Raw genomic sequence first — 18,616 nt, forward strand, 5'->3', positions numbered from 1 at the left:
CTGTCACTCGGGAGATACCCTGACATAAAATTGCTGGGTTTACAGCAGGTGCCTTAATGAGTTAGGATGGGCCAGGTTATGCAGAAATAACAAATGATGCCCCCGGATCTCAACAGAGTCCAGCAAAATGAAGGAAGACATTAGTCTTTTTGAATGTGTGTGTTATATGTGTATTTGCATGCTTGGAGGGGAGCCTTGAGTACCATTCCTCAGGCCCCTTACTGACCTATGGCTTACCAAGCAGGCTTGGCTGGCTGGCTGGCCCAGGAGCCCCAGGATCTCCCAGGCTCCACTTTTTCCAGGGCTGGGGATTGAACTCTGGTCTGCATGCTTGTAGAGCAGGCATGTAACTGGCTGAGCATCTCCCCTGCCCCTCCCCCCAACTCATTGCTTACTCTGACCACAGGCCTGTTCCAGCTGTGGCTCTAGGTCGTGGCTCAGGTTTGAGATGTCCGCTACAGGCTCATGCTTTGAATGCTTGGCTCCCCACTGGTGGTCGCAGAGCCTGTAGGAGAAACTCTGAGGGCAGTCCTTTGATGGTCCCTGGTCCCAACCTGCTTTCTCTGCTTCCTGACCCAGTCAGTGTGAAGAGCCTTCTGTGCCCATTCCTGTTGCCACAGATGCCACCATGTGCCCCCGGCACCCTGCCTTTTCCACTGTGATGGACCAAACTGTCCCTGAAACTGTGAGCCCAGATAAACTTTTCCACATTCAAACTGTTATGTCTGCTGCTCTGTCACAATAACACCGCAGACAGTGCCCATGACCTCTGTGAGCTGTCTCTGGTATCTGGGTGGAGGGAGTGGCTTTTAATCAAGAGTACTGGGCATCTTACAGCAAAGGGACAGTTGTCACTTCAGACTGTATATGATTGGTTAGATGCCAGCCTTCACACAGGCACATAGCTGGGTCAGGCAATAACTGGCCATAAATATGACAATTACATGGCGTGGTGGTGTACCTGTGAGCCCAGTATGGTAGTGGCAGAGCCAAGTTGCTTTTCCAGGTGGTCTGGCTCATGTGGTTGTCCTTCCATCTGTTATCCAGCTGCTTTAGTGCCTTCCAGCTTCCCACCCTCTGCCATTGTCACAGCAGACAACCACATGTCAGTTTTTTGGTAACAACAGCGCTTCCTGGGGTCTTAGTTTGCAAGAACAGCCAGTGTTCTTAAGCACTGAGCCATCTCTGCCCTTTGTGTCTCTTCTGAAATATTTGCTTATGTTTTGCCCCATTAAAAAGAATGTGATCACCATTTTCTTAGCAACTTATATAAATTCCTTCTGTATTCTAGATTCTGACCTTTGACTGTTATCCCAGCTTCTTTTCTCGTTGCTGTAATAGAATCATCATGGGGCAGAGCTGGTGAGATAGCTCAGCAGGTAAAGGTGCTTACCACCAATGCCAACATGGCCAACAGAGAGAGCTGATAACCATACGTGCCCCACAGGTCACACATTGCCTGCATGTGCATCCACATGCACAGAGAAGAAAATAAACTAATAAACTAATAAAATAAAGTGAGCCCAACAGCCTGGTCACAAAAGCTACAAAGGGGACTTGGCACAGGGGTGGCATGCAAATGAAGCATGGTAATTCCCACCAATCACTGCACAACTTTCAGTTCCACCAATCAGAGAGACCAAGTTCAGGTCTCCTGTTGCACCAATGGCTGTCTGCAGAGCCACCACCAAGGGTTGACAGTTCTCCTGCATGTCTGTATGAATGATGGGTGAGCTGGGCCACCTGTTTAGATAGGCTAATCTTGGAGGACATCTTCCAAGGCTGATGCAGAGCCTGTAGAGAAGTCCTGACAGGAGCAGGAGCCCTACCTCAGCTTCACAGATCTTAGCAGCTGGGGTGGAGTGTCCCTCAGAATGGGAGGGGAGAGTCTGAACCCTCTTGGGCTGTCTTTGAGACGGTCTGGTTATGGCTAAAGAGTTTCTCAGCTGATGGTTTCCCACTAGAGGCAGCCAGGCAGAGGAAGGGTGTTTCAGGGAAGTATTAAAAAGAATGGCAAGTTCCTGCCGTACACCCAGCTACTCTCTGCCCGTGACGGTCTCGCCATCTCTGTCTTTAAGCTAGCCCCCATCCCCGCCCCCCACAGTGACCGATTGCTGTTTTCTCAGCTCCAGTTTGTGTGTCTCAGTGCCACCTGTACTTTCTCAGCCCTGTGATCGGCGGTCCCACATTCCAGTAACCCAGTAAAACAAAACTCTAGAGGCTTATAATTAATCAGTCAGATTTGTATACCAATAAATTCTCAATTCACAAATTTCCCACACGATAAATTCAGCACCTATTGATAATGATACAAGCTGCACACTTAGATTAGACAAGTTATCCCAATTATTCTTTATGATATTTATAGCACCTGCAGCTATTTAAAACTATGAAAAGTCTGGATCATCTTCCTCTTGCTCCATCTTTCCTCCTTCCCCTTCCTCTCTCCCACATCTCCCTCTCTGCAACTCCTTGCTCCGCCTCCCTTTCCCCGTCCAATCACAGGCTTCTTATTGCATTAATTATTAAATTAATTGGATAGGGAAAACCCTGCTACAGAAGGGAACTGATACCTCCAGCTTCAATGGCTGAGTGGTTCCCAGTCCCCACGTCCAAGCAGTTCAAGTTACTTCAAGAGAGAAACACATTTTATATATAAAATAACATTCTTGTCGGAGCTAACCACTCTGTCAGACTGTCTTTATGGGGAGCAGGGTCTCTACTCATTTAATGTTGGCATTATTTGAGATTTGTTATCTTATGTGTAAAATGTACCTATGTCTGTCTGGGTACGTGTGCATCTGAGTGCAGGTGCCCCTGGAGACCCAAAGGTGGCATCAGATCCCCTGGGGTGGCCTTACAGGTAGCTGTGAGGCTCCCGCACCCAGAGGCTACAGGATCTGGGTAAACTCTGAACCACAGAGCTCTCTCTCCAGCCCCCTTGAGAGTTATTTCTAAGAATTTTGCCTTGTGGTTGCTTTTGAATGGGTTGTTTGTAGAGGCAGAAAGGTGGCTGGTTGCTGTTTGAGCAGCCTTTCTTGTTATTGCACATGACATGTAGGTAAATCTGGCTCTTCGTTGGCAATCAGTTTGTTTACACTGACAGAAGTTTCTTCCTTGTTTAGTCTTTATTGTTGTTGTTTTTGTTTTTTGAGACAGGGTCTCTCTGTGTAGCCCCTGGATGTCTTAGAACTCACTCTGTAGATCAGGCTGGCCTTGAACTCACAGAGATCTGCCTTCCTCTGTCTCCCAAGTGCTGGGATTAAAGTCATGCGCCACCACCACTGCCTGGCCAGTCTCTCATTTCTTACCCTTGAGTTAGGTGGTAGAACTTCATTCAACGATTCTTTTTTTTTCTTTTTCCTTTATACAGGAAATGTAAAATTCTTTGATTAGGTTGAGAAAGTTCCCTCCTATTCCTGGTTTGTGCAGAGAATTCTTTTCTTCTTCATCTTTGTCTGCCTTTTCTTATTTTTTTTCTGGGGGTAAGGGTGTGTGGACATTTAGGAAATAGGAGGCCATATAGCCTAGGCTAGCCTTAAACCTGATCTATAATAAAGGATCATGTTGAATTCCTGATCCTCCTGCCTCCGTTTCCCAAGTGCTGGGGTTACATGTCAGTATCACCATTTCTGGTTTTCCTTTCTTTTTCTTTTCTTTTCTTTTCTTTTCTTTTCTTTTCTTTTCTTTTCTCTTCTCTTCTCTTCTCTTCTCTTCTCTTCTCTTCTCTTCTCTTCTCTTCTTTTCTTTTCTTTTCTTTTTAGCAAATTTGTTTGTTTTGTGACACAGAGAGTCAGGTTGCTGCCAGGCTGGAACTGCCAGGATCAAGGAGCCTCAAGCCTTGGCTTCCCGAACAGCTGGGACAGGCATGTCCCCAACTGGCAACCCCTGTAAGTTCAGAAGTGACTTCTCTTGCCTTTGGACACTTGGTGTCTTGGTCTGTCTGCGCCCCCCCCCCATCCCCCAGTCCACATGTGATGCACCCCCCACCTCTCTGATGCAGCACATCTTGGGTAAGAGAGTTAGACTCTCATTTATTTCCAACTAGGAACACAGAAAGCACACAACAGGGTATGCTTATCCGATGGAGGCTGTGTTAGCTACCTCATCTCTGTGACACAGAGACAGAGTGAGGGAAGGTCTGCTTTGCTTCTGTCTCAGAGGAATCCAGGCTATCCTGGTAGGGAAGGTGTAGCAATGTTAATGTCAATGGGAAGACCATGTTATGCGGTTCCTTGCATATTGGTGGGTAGGAGGCTAGACCAGCACTGGAGGCTCCTATAACCTTCAACGGCCTGTCCTGAATGGTCTACATCCTCCAGCTATGTCCCGGATCCCAAAGTTCCATAATCTGTGGAAACCACCAGTTCTGGACCGAGTGCTCAGACTGTATGATACATTTGTCATAGTGTATTTTGGCATCACAGGAGAGTAATTGAAAAACGCACTAGGATCTTGGGATACGAATCACTGACTGTGCAGTAGATAACAGAAAAGGAGAGGGAGATGGGGAAGATGGTTTCCTCTGGAAGGTCGTTTGGGAAGTCCGATAATGTGTTTGACTAGACTAGTCATTTCGATGATCAAAATAAATGAAATTATCTAAGCTTTCAGATTCTTAAAAACAAACCCACGTTATTTCTGAGACAGAGTTTGATTTTGTTCTTGGTGGAGGATGTCACCCTGATGGAAACTTTAGCTCTCAGGGACGTGGGGCTACTCGAGTGGGTGTCTTCAGCTGGGCCAAGCAGATGTTTCCATTCGTGGGTAGGATGTACCACACACCAGGGCTACAGCATACACAGCACCTGTGTGCTCTGCGTGGGGTGGGGTTAGAACGATTGTTATCAGCGAGATTACAAAAAGACTATCACAAAACCCAAGGTTATCTTTAGGAAGAAAAAAAAAAAGGCTGAAAAAACATAACTTTAGCGTTATAGTGTTTGCGGGGAGGATGCTTGTGCCTATCCGTGCACGTGGAGGCCAACGCAGTGTCAGGTGTCTTTCTTGATTGCTCTCCACCTTGTTTCCAGCACAGGGTCTCTCTCTCAGAACCTGGAGCTCACTGATTGGCTAGTCTGGTTGGCCAGCAAGCTCTCGGGGAACGCCCTGTCTCTCCCTCCCTCGTACTGGGATTCCAGGTGTGTGTTCTACCCAGATTCTCATGTGGAGCTGGGGGAACGAACTCAGATCCTCAAACTTGCACCATAGCCACTTCAGCCAACAAAGCCAGGTCTCTAGCCCAAGCCAACATATGTTAAAAACGTCCTATTATTATTTCAACAGTATTACCAAACTTGAGTTCACACGCTGTACCCTGAGATGCCAGGCTCTGCCATCTGTCCTTGAAAAGCCAATGAATGCAGCCAAATTCAAAGCATAAAACAAACCAAACAACCCCCCACCCCCGCGCCCCGACCCCGCTGCTCACCCGCTCGCCTGCCCGCCCCAACTCTCAGAAGGCTCAGAGGCAGGTTCAAGACAACCTTCTTATTCACTGCAGACATAGTAAGGAGAGACACAAGAAAAGTTTCTATCCCCAGGAGTCCTACCTACGGCAAGGTTAAAATACATACAGGGGGCAGGGATGCGCACAGCTAAGCAGCCCCCACTAAGGTGTGATCCTGCCCGCTGGTAGCACTCTGTTGTCTGGGTTACAGTTTCTCCAGCAAGGTAGTCGCAGTGTCAGCCACCTGAAATCTCCTTGGAGATGAGCTGCCTACTGGCTGGTGCCTCTTCCCAGGAGGCAAGCCGTCCTCTGGCTGGCCCCGGGCTTTAGCCAAGATTCCTGGGACAATTCCAGTTTCTTGGGGTCCATTGTTTCAATATAGCCTGTTTGGAGACTGAGGGAACACGCTGGTCTCTGACAAGCCACTTCCAATGTTAGCCGAATTAAGAGGAATCATGAACAAGTATGACATTCTTGCTAGATAATGGAAACGTGGTGGTCCCAAGTATGTTACGCATTTTCAATGTGGAGCCAAGCACAGTGCATGCCTATGGTCCCAGAACTTGGGGGCAGTGGCAGCGACAGGCAGCCTATGAGTTCAAGGCCAGTCTGGACCACAAAATGAGACCCTGTTCTCAGCTATCTCTCCCTCAAAAATGACTTCATATCTTAGATTCTTTCGCCATCAATAACTTACTTATTAGCTATGTAATGGTTTGTATATATGCTTTGCCCAGAGAGTGGCACTATTTGGAAGTGTAGCCTTGTTGGAATAGGGGTGTCACTATGGGCATGGGCTTTAAGACCCTCATCCTAGCTGCCTGGAAGTCAGTCTTCTGCTAGCAGCCTTCAGATGAAAATGTAGAACTCTCAGCTCTTCCTGCACCATGCCTGCCTGTATGCTGCCATGCTCCTACCATGATGATAGTGAACTGAATCTCTGAATCTGTAAGCCAGCTCCAATTAAATGTTGTCCTTTATAAGAGCTGCCTTGGTCATGGTGTCTGTTCGCAGCAGTAAAGCCCTAAGACAAGCTCCATACAAGAACCCTGGTTCTGTCGAGTTCACAGAAGGAGCGGACATGGCACAGATGATTCTCCCACTGGGTCAGGGCTCCTGAGGCACCTGCTCCCTGTATTCAAAGCCACCAAGATAAATTCCTTCCTGACCAAGAACTCTGAGCCAAGGGAACTGGCAAGGGGACCAGGGCCACATCAGGCAGCACGCACATTCTCTAGGAGGATCCTTCATGACACACAATATCCTGAGGCCCTACTGTGTGCTGGGAATAGACAGTGAGCCAGATCAGGACAGACTGATGCTGCCAGGCAGCTTGGTGCCTGGTGCCTGCAGTGTGAGGGTGGAGGGAGCTCATGTTAGCAAGCTGAGAGAGGGGTGTTTGGGGCTGCTGGGGTCAGAGGTCACAGAGCACACCAGGTCAGCCAAGGAGGGTGAGGCTGAGGCGAGACCCCGGGAGCAGCAACCTGGTGTTCACATTTTCTATGCTAAAGCAGGCATCTGGGATTTTTAACCTGTGGAATCTGGAAGCCCCAGGAGGGATCTGATGGAGTCTCCTTCACTATAAGAAAGATGGATTCAAGAGTGGTATGGCCAGACTCCGATGCCAAGGGACAGTGCAGGAGCCCCATGTGAAGATGGACAAGGGAACCGGGCAGGACTTTATCTGGGATCAGAATGTAGTCTTGGCTAGGGGCTGGGAGGTGAGTCACTGAAAGTCCTAGAGACAATCAGGGGCAGAAGAGACTGACCCAGTGACACCTCGGAGAGTGGAATAAGGCCCAGGGCAGGAAGGACAGCCAAAGCATGAGTGACTCGGTGACAATCCAGGGTTTTCATTCAGATGAAAAACCTGCAGAATGTGGTCTCTGGTGTTAGAATCAAAACTGGCCATCAGCTTGGCAGCTCGGTCCCCATGGCTTGCTTAGTCTTCTCTTGTATGAGGCCAATGACCGCCTGTCTAGGGATGGTACCACCCACAGCGGTTCCAGCCCTTCCACATCACTCACTCAAGACGACGTCCCACAGGCTTGCTTAAAGGCCAGTCTGACAGAGGCATTTTCTCAGTTGAGGTTTCCTCTTCCCAGGTGACCAAAACCTATCAGGTACAACTGACCCCTTGATGTGATACGCTAACTAACACAGCAATATCCAACTACAACCCAGCCAGGAGTGGGGGAACATGGCTTTAATACTAACACTCGGGAGGAGAGGCAGGCAGGTATCTTTAAGCATGAGGCATGCCTGCTCGGTTTGATTCCTAATATATCATGTTTCTATCTCAATATAAAAGACGGTATAACTTTAAAAGTCCCGTGGTCCTTAATAGATTCAAACAGTTTAAAAGGTCGGTGTCTTTAAAATATCGGACATCTCTTTAAAAGCTCAAAGGCTCCTAACTGAGATCTGTAAAATACAAAAATAAATCACACGTTTTTACCATTTCAAAAAGGAGGAGGCAGAGCTCAGTTAAATCACAGCAAAGTCAACGGCGGGCCGTGCACAGACGGCTGCTCTGCAGGCTGCTCCTCTGTGGAGCACACCTGCTGTGGGTGCTTTGCTATGTGCCATCCAAAGTCAGTAGGCTGCATCCTAATCCCAAGGTGGCATCTTGCAAGGCCAGTAGGTCTTGTGGGTGAAGCCTTCATGCATGGAATTAGCACCATCACAAAGGGCTAATCCCACAGTCCTTGTTGGGACATGGTTACAAGCGTCCATCTATAAACCCAAAATGAGCTCTGACCACAGCCCAGATCTGCTGGCTCAAGCTACACCAGCCACTGTCCTTGGTGGTTGTCCCTTTGTGCTGGAATCTCCACTAGGCTGGAGTATCCACTATAGCTGAGGCAGCACCTTCACCAGTGGCCTCTCCTGACATCTTCGGAGACTGACTCTACTGCCTGCTTCCTCAGCATCTCTCCTTGACCCCCTCATGCCACCAAAATGAGCAGCTTATGGGAGATGTTTACACATGAATAATAATTAGTTCGCTTCCGGCTTGAGATGTGGCTGTGGCCCCTCTGGACCATCGCTTTGATGTGATGAGCCCGAGAAACACTTCCTAGAGGCTCTCACCCGAGTGGTGCTGGCCTCTGGTTAGTCCCAGCGGATCCCTCATCTCCAGACGACCAGAAACCACAGATTTCTAATCCAATCCATCACACATGGCCCCAACAGAGCCTTTGCTTGCCTCTGAAACCTCACAGCCAGGCCTCCGTCATTTCTCTCAATAGTCTTACCTCCCAAGCTCCTGCAGAACAGCATGTTACGCGTTGAACGTCCGATGGCTTCTTCAACGCAAAGTTCTATGTACTTCCAAAATCATCCCTAAAACAATGAGGTCACCACAATGGTTTGTTTGCTGTTGCTGTGATAAAACACTGTCCCAAGCCAACTCTGGGAAAGGAAGGATTTGACTTACAGAGTTTAGTCCACCATCAAGAGGAGTCAAGACAGGAGAAGCTCAAGCAGAAGGGGACAGGAACCATGGAGGGATGCTGCTCACTGGCTTGCTCCCACAGCTCACTCAGCCTGCTTTCTCCAAGAACCCAGGACCACCTGCTCAGGGATAGCACTGCCTCCGGCGTGCTGGGCCCTCCCACGTCAACAACCAATCAAGAGAATGAATGCCCCATAGACTTGCCACATACGAAATCTGATGGGGATATTTTTCCAGTTGAGGGTCTTCTTCCTAGATGACCACAGCCTATGTCAAGTTGTCAAACAACAACAAAAACAACAACAACAACAACAACAACAACAAAACCAGGATTTTATTAAATAGCCCAAGCAGACTGAGGCGGCTTCCGTGCCAACGGAACAAAAGCTTGCTCTTCTCCCTGTGCAGGGGACCCATCTTTCCTCTCTGGGGACCTCCTGGGTGTCTCCAGATCTAGTTGTGTTTGCTGTGCCTCCCCTGATCTACACAGTGTCTGTACCCCACCTCTTTTATTTTACCTTAAAGCCCTTCTTGAGAGACACAGGGCTTCCATATCCCTGGTCTAGAACAGGCACTTAAACACACCTAAGGCCCCTTACACCTCAAAATGTTTATAGCTGCTACTAGATAGGAGGACACTCTTTTTGTATTTCTTTTTTCTCTTTTTGGGTGGGGTCTCAATATATAGCTCAGGCTGGCCTTGAACTGGAGACTCTTAGAACACAGCACAGATGCCACACCCCGAGTCAGGCAGCCTCCTTGTGGCTCTCTTCCAGACTTGAGTTAAGAAACAGTCTGTGTTGTAACCTGACAGCTTTCAAACAGTATGCTTTTACTTCATGTTGCTTGTCCTGGCGGAAAGGTTATAAAAGCCGGAGAGCTGTTTGTTTGTTTGTTTGTTTGTTTTTTATTCATCTTTCTTTAGCTTGGGCAATTGGTCCAAACACTCTTCAGGGAGATTGGCCCAAGGAGGTAATTGTGAAGACTGCATGCTCTGAAAAGGCTCCTCTGACCTCCCCTCTCACAGGACATCCCTCTCAGCATGCCCTGCCTCTCTCTGTCTCTGCATGTATTTATGTATGTCTGCCATATGCATGCCTAGGACCTGTAAGGTCAGAGGAGGGTGTGAAACCCTTAGGCCTGGAATTCTAGATGGCTGTGAGCAATCGTGGGTGCTGGGAACTGAGCCCAGATCCTCTGTAGAAGCAGCCAATGTTCTCAGCTGCTCAGCATCTCCCCAGCCCCCTCACTCCCACTAAAGGAAGCTCCTCCCAGACTTGACAGGGATGCCTGTCCTCTCTAGGTCCCATCATGTGGACTCTCCACAGCGTTGATTCTGTCCAGTGCCCTCCTGTCCACCATGAGACCACACCATAGTCCGAGGCTTTTTGTTACGATAAGCCTCACTCTTGAAGGGTATTATGAAGTGCTCCTTAGCTTCCTTCCGCTGACCACTGCTGTTCTTGTTTATATCTCTGTGATAGAGCCGCCTGCATGCTGGGACTGCACAGGCCCCGACCAGCTGTCCCCATTGCCACTGTAAGGCGCACCACAATGGGAAGGCACTGCAGCTCCTGAATTAAGCCGTAAGTTATTTTGGAAACTTGCCAGCCGCCACCTCCAATAGTGTATTCTAGAATGTCTGAACAGAGCAAAACACAAGGCTGTGAGGACCCAGGAGGATCTGAACTGAATGCGTCCCGGTGGAGCAGTTGATTACGGTATTAGACAGATGTCCTGGAGCATTCTGGGTAATCCTCCCACACAGTTATGGATGAAGAAAGAGAGCAGGCTAGTGTGAGACCCACACACACCATTTCCAGTGGGGAGACAGCTTAGAGGTTTAACGTCTGGGATTTGAAAATGTCACAGCTGTTATGTTTTTAGCATAATTTGTAAAGGATGGACTGGCTGATGGTTCCTTAGACAGGGCTGAGCCAGCTCAGTTCTGCAGGGGGTGCTCCCCCACCCCAGTATTGTGCTGAGTGTAAACTTTCCCCCTGGGACCCTAGTCTTCCTCCTTTCCCTCTTTCTCTGATTCATTTTTTAAAAAAATAAGTTTTACTACTTTTAAATTACTGTGTGTGTGTGTGTGTTTTAGTGAGTCCAGGGTCTGTGGAGGCCAGAAGAGGGTGTCAGATCCCCTTGATTTAGAGTTACAGGTGGTTGTGAGCCACTGAATGTGGGTGCTGGGAACCAGGCTCAGGTCTTCTGAAGAGCAGCGAGGACCCCCTAACCACCGGGCCATCTCCCCAGCCCCCGCCTTTTGGTCCAGGCAGGGTCTCACCAGACTGGCCTTCAACTCTCATCGCTCCCGAGGATGTCCCTCAGCTATGGCTCCTCCTCCTTCCTCCTCCAAAGTGCTGGATTCCCTGTGTGTGCTGCTCTGTAGTGTTGGTGGTGGAACCTGGGTGTCGTGCATGGTAGGCAGTTGCCCACTGAGCTACACACCAGCCTCTCAGATTTCCTGCTGCCCAGGCAGAGGGTAGAGTTCTGCTTCACTTTCTTTTTTTTTTTTTTTTTTTTTTTTTTTTTTTTTAAATTTATTTATTGATTATATGTAAGTACACTGTAGCTGTCTTCAGACACTCCAGAAGAGGGAGTCAGATCTCGTTACGGATGGTTGTGAGCCACCATGTGGTTGCTGGGATTTGAACTCTGGACCTTCAGAAGAGCAGTCGGGTGCTCTAACCCACTGAGCCATCTCACCAGCCCTCTGCTTCACTTTCAGTAATAATTCCAGGTGTGTCCACACAGGTCCGCTGTGATTACCTACGGCTCTGTAAATGTCTATAGATCCTGCACACGTGTGAGCCTTGACCAGGCTTCCCTGGCGCAATGTGGCTCCCTGGGTTTGGCACACTTGCCCCAGAAAGTCCTGTTATCCACGTCCATCCTGCTCCTGGATTTTGGTATTGCTGTTGGGCTCGCAGGTTTGGTGGCTTTTTGGCACCAGTACTGATAATTAACCTGGGGTCCCTGGGTTGGTAGCATTGGTGGTGGGTTGGTGTCGGTAGGCATTAGGTTTAGGGTGTGGGTTAGCGTGAGCGTTGGAATCAGGGGTTTGGTGCTGGGTTGATAGCAGTGTTGCGTTTGGTTCCTGGTGTTGATAGTACTTTAGTATTTTTGTCCAAGCTGTGCTCAAGGTGGGGAAATTTGAAGAGTTTCTATGTTCGCTTGCCTACCTTGTGGGAGTAGTAAGAGAGTTGAGGAGCAAATTCTATGGCTGCTGAGACATCAGAAGGTAAAGGCACTTCCCAGCAAGCTTGACAGTCTGAGGAAGGGCTGGCTGTGTGCGTCCATCCGGCACATACCCAGAGACTGCTGACGAAGCTGCTGCTGCCCTCTCCAGCTCCATCTCTGACTAGTTCAGCCGCCTGTGCCATGCTTCCTGGAAATGAAAACAGGAGGTGCCCTTACAGACTAAACATCCAGGTATCAGATACGCTTCTCAGAATTCCATAGGAGCTGGGGAAGTGCCCGCTGGCTACACAGAGGCCTTACCACAACTCAACCGGGTGCCTAATGGGCAGGGCTTCCTGGTCTCCTGATAAGAACTCCACCCTGATGGGAAGCCTCTGACAGGCTGCCCTGTGTTTCCAGCAGGTCCCTAGGGCACCACCCACCTCATGGTGAGAGTCCTGAGATGATGTTCCTGAAGCGACGAGCAGACCCGCAAGATACAACATGTGTGTTCCTTGTCTGCAGGAGCAGGAGAGAGATGGGTATTCCTCGGTAGAGCTAGTGTCCCAGCCTCTGGTTTGAAGGCCATCAGCTGGGTGGAAGAGCCGTCGCTCTTGGACTTTTGATTGACTGGGTAGCACCCTCTCTTCTCTATTTCATTCACCCTACACATTTATTTTAATGTGTTGAGTAGCATATATTAATTATACATAACAACGCTTTCATTATAACACCTTATATGTATATGTAATGTATTTAAGCCATAGTCACATATCCCCTTATCCATTCCTGCCCTCTTCCTTGTCCCCATAAGCCCCTCTGCTCTCGGCTATGTCTTCGTGTATGCTGACTCAGTGGGTCCCTAGGAGCATGTAATGCTGTGCCCTGAGTTCACGGGAAACCCAGACGAGCCCAAGAATTGCAAAATCCACTGAAACTCACAAAAGAGTCTTTTATTTTCAAGTTCAAACTCGGTTTGCCCACCTAGCACCCACTTTGTGAATGCTGGCAAGCGACCCCTAGTCCAGAAAACATTGGGTTTATATATAGTATAGGAAAAGGGGGAGTAGAGGGTGGAAGAGTACTGATGTGGGAGGAAGGGGTTTAATGGGTTCAAGGACTAATTTTAGGGCCAGTCGTAGCTGTCTGTGACCTGACCTCTGTTTAACTTTTACTTTTTCCATGGTCTCCCTTGAGCTTCTTATTTCTCTAAGGTCTCAAGGACAGGCACGTGGAGTTTCCCTGCTCATCAGCAGCAGTGTTGAGTGCCATTCTAAGGCTAGGGGAGGGGGAGGGAGGATGGGAGCCTCTGGCTGGAATGCAGAGGCAAACTGTCTGTACAACACTGAAGTCTCTCTAGTATCAGTAACTCAGGGGCTACAACAGTGTACCTTCTCAGTAGCGTCACCACCAAGGGCAATGTCTCTCCTGCCCTCAGTGACCATTAACTGCGTGTAAGTCCTCATAGAGAAGTGGGGTACCACGAGTTCCCCCATTCTACAACAGAGTACTGGTTTAAAGATAACCCCAGGTTGATATTCTCAAGATCCATCCATTTGCCTGCAAAATTCATGACGTCTTTGTTTTTAAGTAGCTGAATAGTATCCCTTTGTGTAGATGAACCACATTTTCTTTATCCATTCTTCAACTGAGGGACATCTAGTTTGTTTCCAGTTTCTAGCTATTACGTGTAACTTTGATTTTTTTCAGAACCTATTTTTTAAATTTTATTTATTTATTTACTTTATTTAATTTATTTATTTACTTTACATCCCAATCAAAGCTTTCCTTCCCACCTGTCTTAGATAGGGTTTTACTGCTGAGAACAGACACCATGATCACGGCAATTCTAATAAGAATAACATTTAATTGAGGCTGGGTTACAGGTTCAGAGGTTAAGCCCATTATTCTCAAAGTGCGAGCATGGCAGCATCCAGGCAAGCATGGTGCAGGAGTAGCTGAGAGTTCTACATCTTCATCTGAAGGCTTCTAGAATACTGACTTCCAGGCAGCTAGGATGAGGGTCTCAAAGCCCATGCCCACAGTGACATATCTACTCCAACAAGGCCATACCTACTCTAACTGGGCCACACCTTCTAATAGTGCCACTCCCTGAGCAGCATATACAACCCATAACATTCCACTCCCTGTCTCCCATAGGATTGTTCAAACATACGAGTCTATGGAGGCCATACCTAAACATACCATACTAAAAAAGTACATTTAGTCCAACTTCCCAAGTCCCCATAATCTATAGTAGTATCAACAATGTTAAAATTTCAAAGTTTCTTATGAGATCTATCCAGTCACTAAATTGTAATCCCCAAAGCAAGACAGGAAACCAAACCAACTGGGCAAACTACAAACTCTGCATCTCTCTGTCTGATATTAAAGCAGTTTTCAAATCTCCAACTATTTTTTTCACCTTTGTTGTCGGCAACAAACTTCTGTCTCCTGGGCCGGTTCCACTCTGTTAACAGGTTTCCTTAGCAGATAGCTCCTGGCTCTGGCATCTCCAAAGTCTTGGGGTCTCCAAGGCAACTTCAAAGTTACAACTTCCTGTTTCAATGTCTGGGATCCACACATGATCTTCTGGGCTCCTCCAAAGGGCTGGTGTCACTTCTCCAGCTCTGCCCTCTGTAGCACTCTAAACTCAGGTTGATCCACTCCATTGCTGCTGCTGTTCTTGGTGATCATCCCATGGTACTGGCATTGAAAGATCCTGACAGAGTGTAAAAGGTCACAGAAGCCCATGCCTCCTTTTCTGAGAATCCGGCCAGCCTGACGGGTCTGGTAGAGTCTCTTCTCATCAATCCACTTGAGATGATTGTCAGTAGCTCCTCCAGGTTCTGTTTACCAAGGTTCAGAGGTCAGTCCCTCATCATCAAGGTGGGAGTAGGGCACCCATCTAGACAGGCACGATGTAGGCAGAGCTGAGAGTTCTACATCTTCATGTGAAGGCTGCTAGTGGCAGACTCCCAGGCCCTATTTTTAATGATGGTTCTCAAACGCTTTAGCCTCCCTTGTAGCCCATCTCCCACCAGAGGTAGTGGGAAAGAAAGGATATGGTGGAAGTGGACCTGTTTAGAAATGGTTCTTTGGAACAGCTCCCATCTGTGTTGTCTGGAAATCGGCAGTTCAGTTCACAGGTCAGCAGCAGCAGCTTGATCCACTCGCAAACACTTCATAGATACACCAATAGTCCAGTTTGGTAGCATTGTGTATCGGTAGTTGATTAATCTGCTCTAATCTCCCCTGCAGCGGCACACCTCACCACCTGCTCCTGGTGCTCTGGATTCTCTAATAAAACACACACACACACACACACACACACACACACACACACACACCCTTCTATTTTAATATGTCTTAAACATTGTAATGGCTGGGCCACTCCCAAACTTCCACATTGCTAATGCCTCCCCTCTGACACCCCTGAGTTATTACTAAAATCTATATTCCATCTTTGCTACCCTAGACCCAATGGTGTGTGTGTGTGTGTGTGTGTGTGTGTGTGTGTGTGTGTGTACTGGGGCCGACTTCCCTGGCTGGTACTGCCTTCTGCAGCTCTCAAGCCTGCATCTTATTCCTTTCTTGGCATGGTGACTATTCTTCCTCCCCTGTGTTCCTTGCCAGGGAACCTAAATAGTCCTGCCTCTGTCTCCCCGCCCAGCCATTAGCCGCCGGCAACTTTATTTACCAATCAAAGCCAACTGAGGGCAGGAATTCCCAGAGTTTTACAGGTAGACATTCGGGTTCCCATGTAATTTTGGGAGCTGAATTAACACAAGAAGCGTTAGAACCAATTCAAGAACAAGAGTTGGGATAGCAAGCATGAATCAGCAGCTGTGGCACTACCTAGCAGAGACAGCCAGGCCTCAGCCTTGGCACGAGTCATCAGGAGAGACCTGGAGGAAAGCCAGAAAAAGTTCTTGGCTGTGCCTCAATCAGGGAAGCAAAGATCAGGGAAGACTGGAGACCCACAAGTGTTGCACAGCTAACTCTATAAGCAAGCCTGGCTCAGCCTCTGTCACTGTCGAGTCCTGTTTACACTCCCTCCAAACATCACGTGCCCTTCACACGTCTTGCCTCAGCACAAGCACTGTCTCAGCTGACATCCTCTGCCCATCAGCTGGAGTCTGGGGAAGCAGCAAGAAACTGCAGCACACTACCAGAAGTTTTTTGGTGCATTTCTGTCTATGGAGTTCCGACAAATGCAGCTCAACTATGCAACGAAAGGTAGACCAACACCTGCGTGTTGTTAGCAAAGAATCCTTCATCACGTGTCCTTTCACATGCTTGCTTTAGTAGAACATCCTCTCTCCTGCGTCTGCTTCAGCTAAACACCATCCAACTGACTTTCCAAAGAACCCTTAGATTTCCACTTCAATTACAAATAAAGCTACTATGAACATGGTGGAGCAAGTGTCTTTGTGAGATGGCGGGGCATCTTTTGGGTATACGCCCAGGAGTGGTATAGCTGGATCTTAAAGTAGAAATATTCCAAGTTTTCTGTAAAACTGCCAAATGATTTCCGAAGTGTTTGTACAAGTTCGCACTCCATCAGCAATAGAGGAGTGTCCCCTTGGTCCACATCCTCACCAGCATGTATCACTTGAGTTTTTGATCTCAGCCATTCTGACTGGTGTAGGATGGAATCTCAGAGTTGTTTTGACTTGCATCTCCCTGCCCAGTCCCCTAAGCACAAGCATGGTATGTACTCACTGATAAGTGGAGATTAGCCATAAAGTACAGGATACCCACGCTACATTCCACAGACCCTAAGAAGCTAAACAAGAAGGAAGGCCCAGTGAGGAAGCTTGACTCTCACCTAGAAGGGGGAATAAAATAGTCATAGGAGGCAGATGGAGGGAGGGGACTGGGTGGTAGAGGGGATGGGAATGGGGGTGTTCGGGATCAAGTTTGGGGAGGGACTGGAGAGATGGTCAGATAGCCAGGAGAATGAATGGAATTCTGCAACTGACAGGGGTGGGGGCATCTCCAGGAAGAGACAGAGACCTGGGGTTATTAAGTAGGTATCCAAGAATCAATGGGGGTGGCCTTAGTTGTGGCTCACAGCATGAGGGATATAGAACTGGAAGAGGGTACCTCTTATAGCCAGGCAGGAACCTCAATGGATTGGTAGGAACACCAACCTACCCACAAAACTTTTGACCCCAAATGTATCCTGTCTACAAGAAATGCAGGGACAAAGATGGGGCAGAGACTGAAGGGAATAGCCAACCAATAACTGGCCCCAACTTCAGACCCATCCCATGAGCAAGCACCGATCCCTGACACTATTAGTGATGCTCTGTTATGCTTTCAGACAGGAGTCTAGGAAAGGCTCTCCTGAGAGGCTCCACCCAGCAGCTGACTTAGACTGATGCAGAGACCCACAGCCAAACAGTGGGTGGAGCTTGGCGACTCTTATGAAAGAAGAGGAGAAAGGATTGCAGCCTCTAAGGGAATAGGGATTGGAACTCCTCAGGAAGGCCAACAGAGTCAACTAACCCTTAGGGCTCTCAGAGACTGAACCACTAACCAAAGAGCATACATGGGCTGAACCTAGGCCTCCCCACACATAGGTAGCAGATGTTCAGCTTGGGTTATGTGGGTGGGTCCCGAACAACTGGTACGAGGGCTATCCTAAAGCTGTTGCCTGTCTGTGGGATATGTTCTTCTAGCTGGGCTGCCCTGTCTGGCCTCTGTAGGAGAAGATGTGCCTAGCCCTGCAGAAACTTGATATGCCAGGTGGGGGGATACCTAGGGAGACCCCCACCTTCCCAGAGGAGAGGGGAAGGAGGGAGAGGGAGGGGAGAAAAATTGGGAGGGGATGACAAGGATGGGGCAGTGAGCAGAATGCAAAGTGAATAAGTAATAATAATAATAATAATATAATAATAATAATAATAATAATAATAATAATAATAATAAAAATAAGGATAAGCACTGTGGAAAAGCCCTCCACAGCAACACCTAGAGTTGAGTTTGAGCTGTGCACCAGGCTCTCGCCAAGGTGCTCAGCAGTTGGGCTTCACTATCAGCCCACTAGATTTTTCTTTAAACTGTTTTTCTGTGCTTTAATTAAAAAAAAATACTGCATGCTGTATGAATTTAAGACTAAGTAATAAATAGCAGTAATCAGAATTCTTCTGGGGTGAACAGAGTTAAACACGAATCACACGCACATGTCTTTACTGTATATGTCGGGCAAGCTTATCCGTAGTCACCCAGCAGGGGGCACACCATGACCACAAGGTGGTTTCCCGGTGTGAGGCTCCTCCGCTGCCCTCGGATGTGCTGACCCCCGAGATCCCCCCCACACGTGGGAAATTAACTGCGTAATCTGTGGTAGTGGGGGCTGCGTTCCCACACCCTCCTAAAGGAGATCTCTAAAAACCGCACATAATAAAAGTTTACAGTAGAGACTGGAGGACAGTTCAGCTGTTGAGAACACTTGCTGCTTTGGCTGAGGGCGTGGGCTCTGCTCTCAGCAGTCACATGGTCTCCTTTCCGGGGCTGGA

General features: G+C 48.2%; 1 non-coding gene across 1 annotated transcript; it reads left to right on the top strand.

Moving 5' to 3' along the window:
* The first annotated feature begins 18,314 nt into the window (after window positions 1-18,314).
* On the top strand, window positions 18,315-18,473 carry Gm23405. Its single transcript, XR_003955544.1, has one exon. It is a non-coding gene; the product is annotated as a U1 spliceosomal RNA (small nuclear RNA).
* Window positions 18,474-18,616: the final 143 nt, after the last annotated feature.

Source organism: Mus musculus, chromosome 4 (assembly GCF_000001635.26).
Source record: "Mus musculus strain C57BL/6J chromosome 4, GRCm38.p6 C57BL/6J".
NCBI lineage: Eukaryota > Metazoa > Chordata > Mammalia > Rodentia > Muridae > Mus > Mus musculus.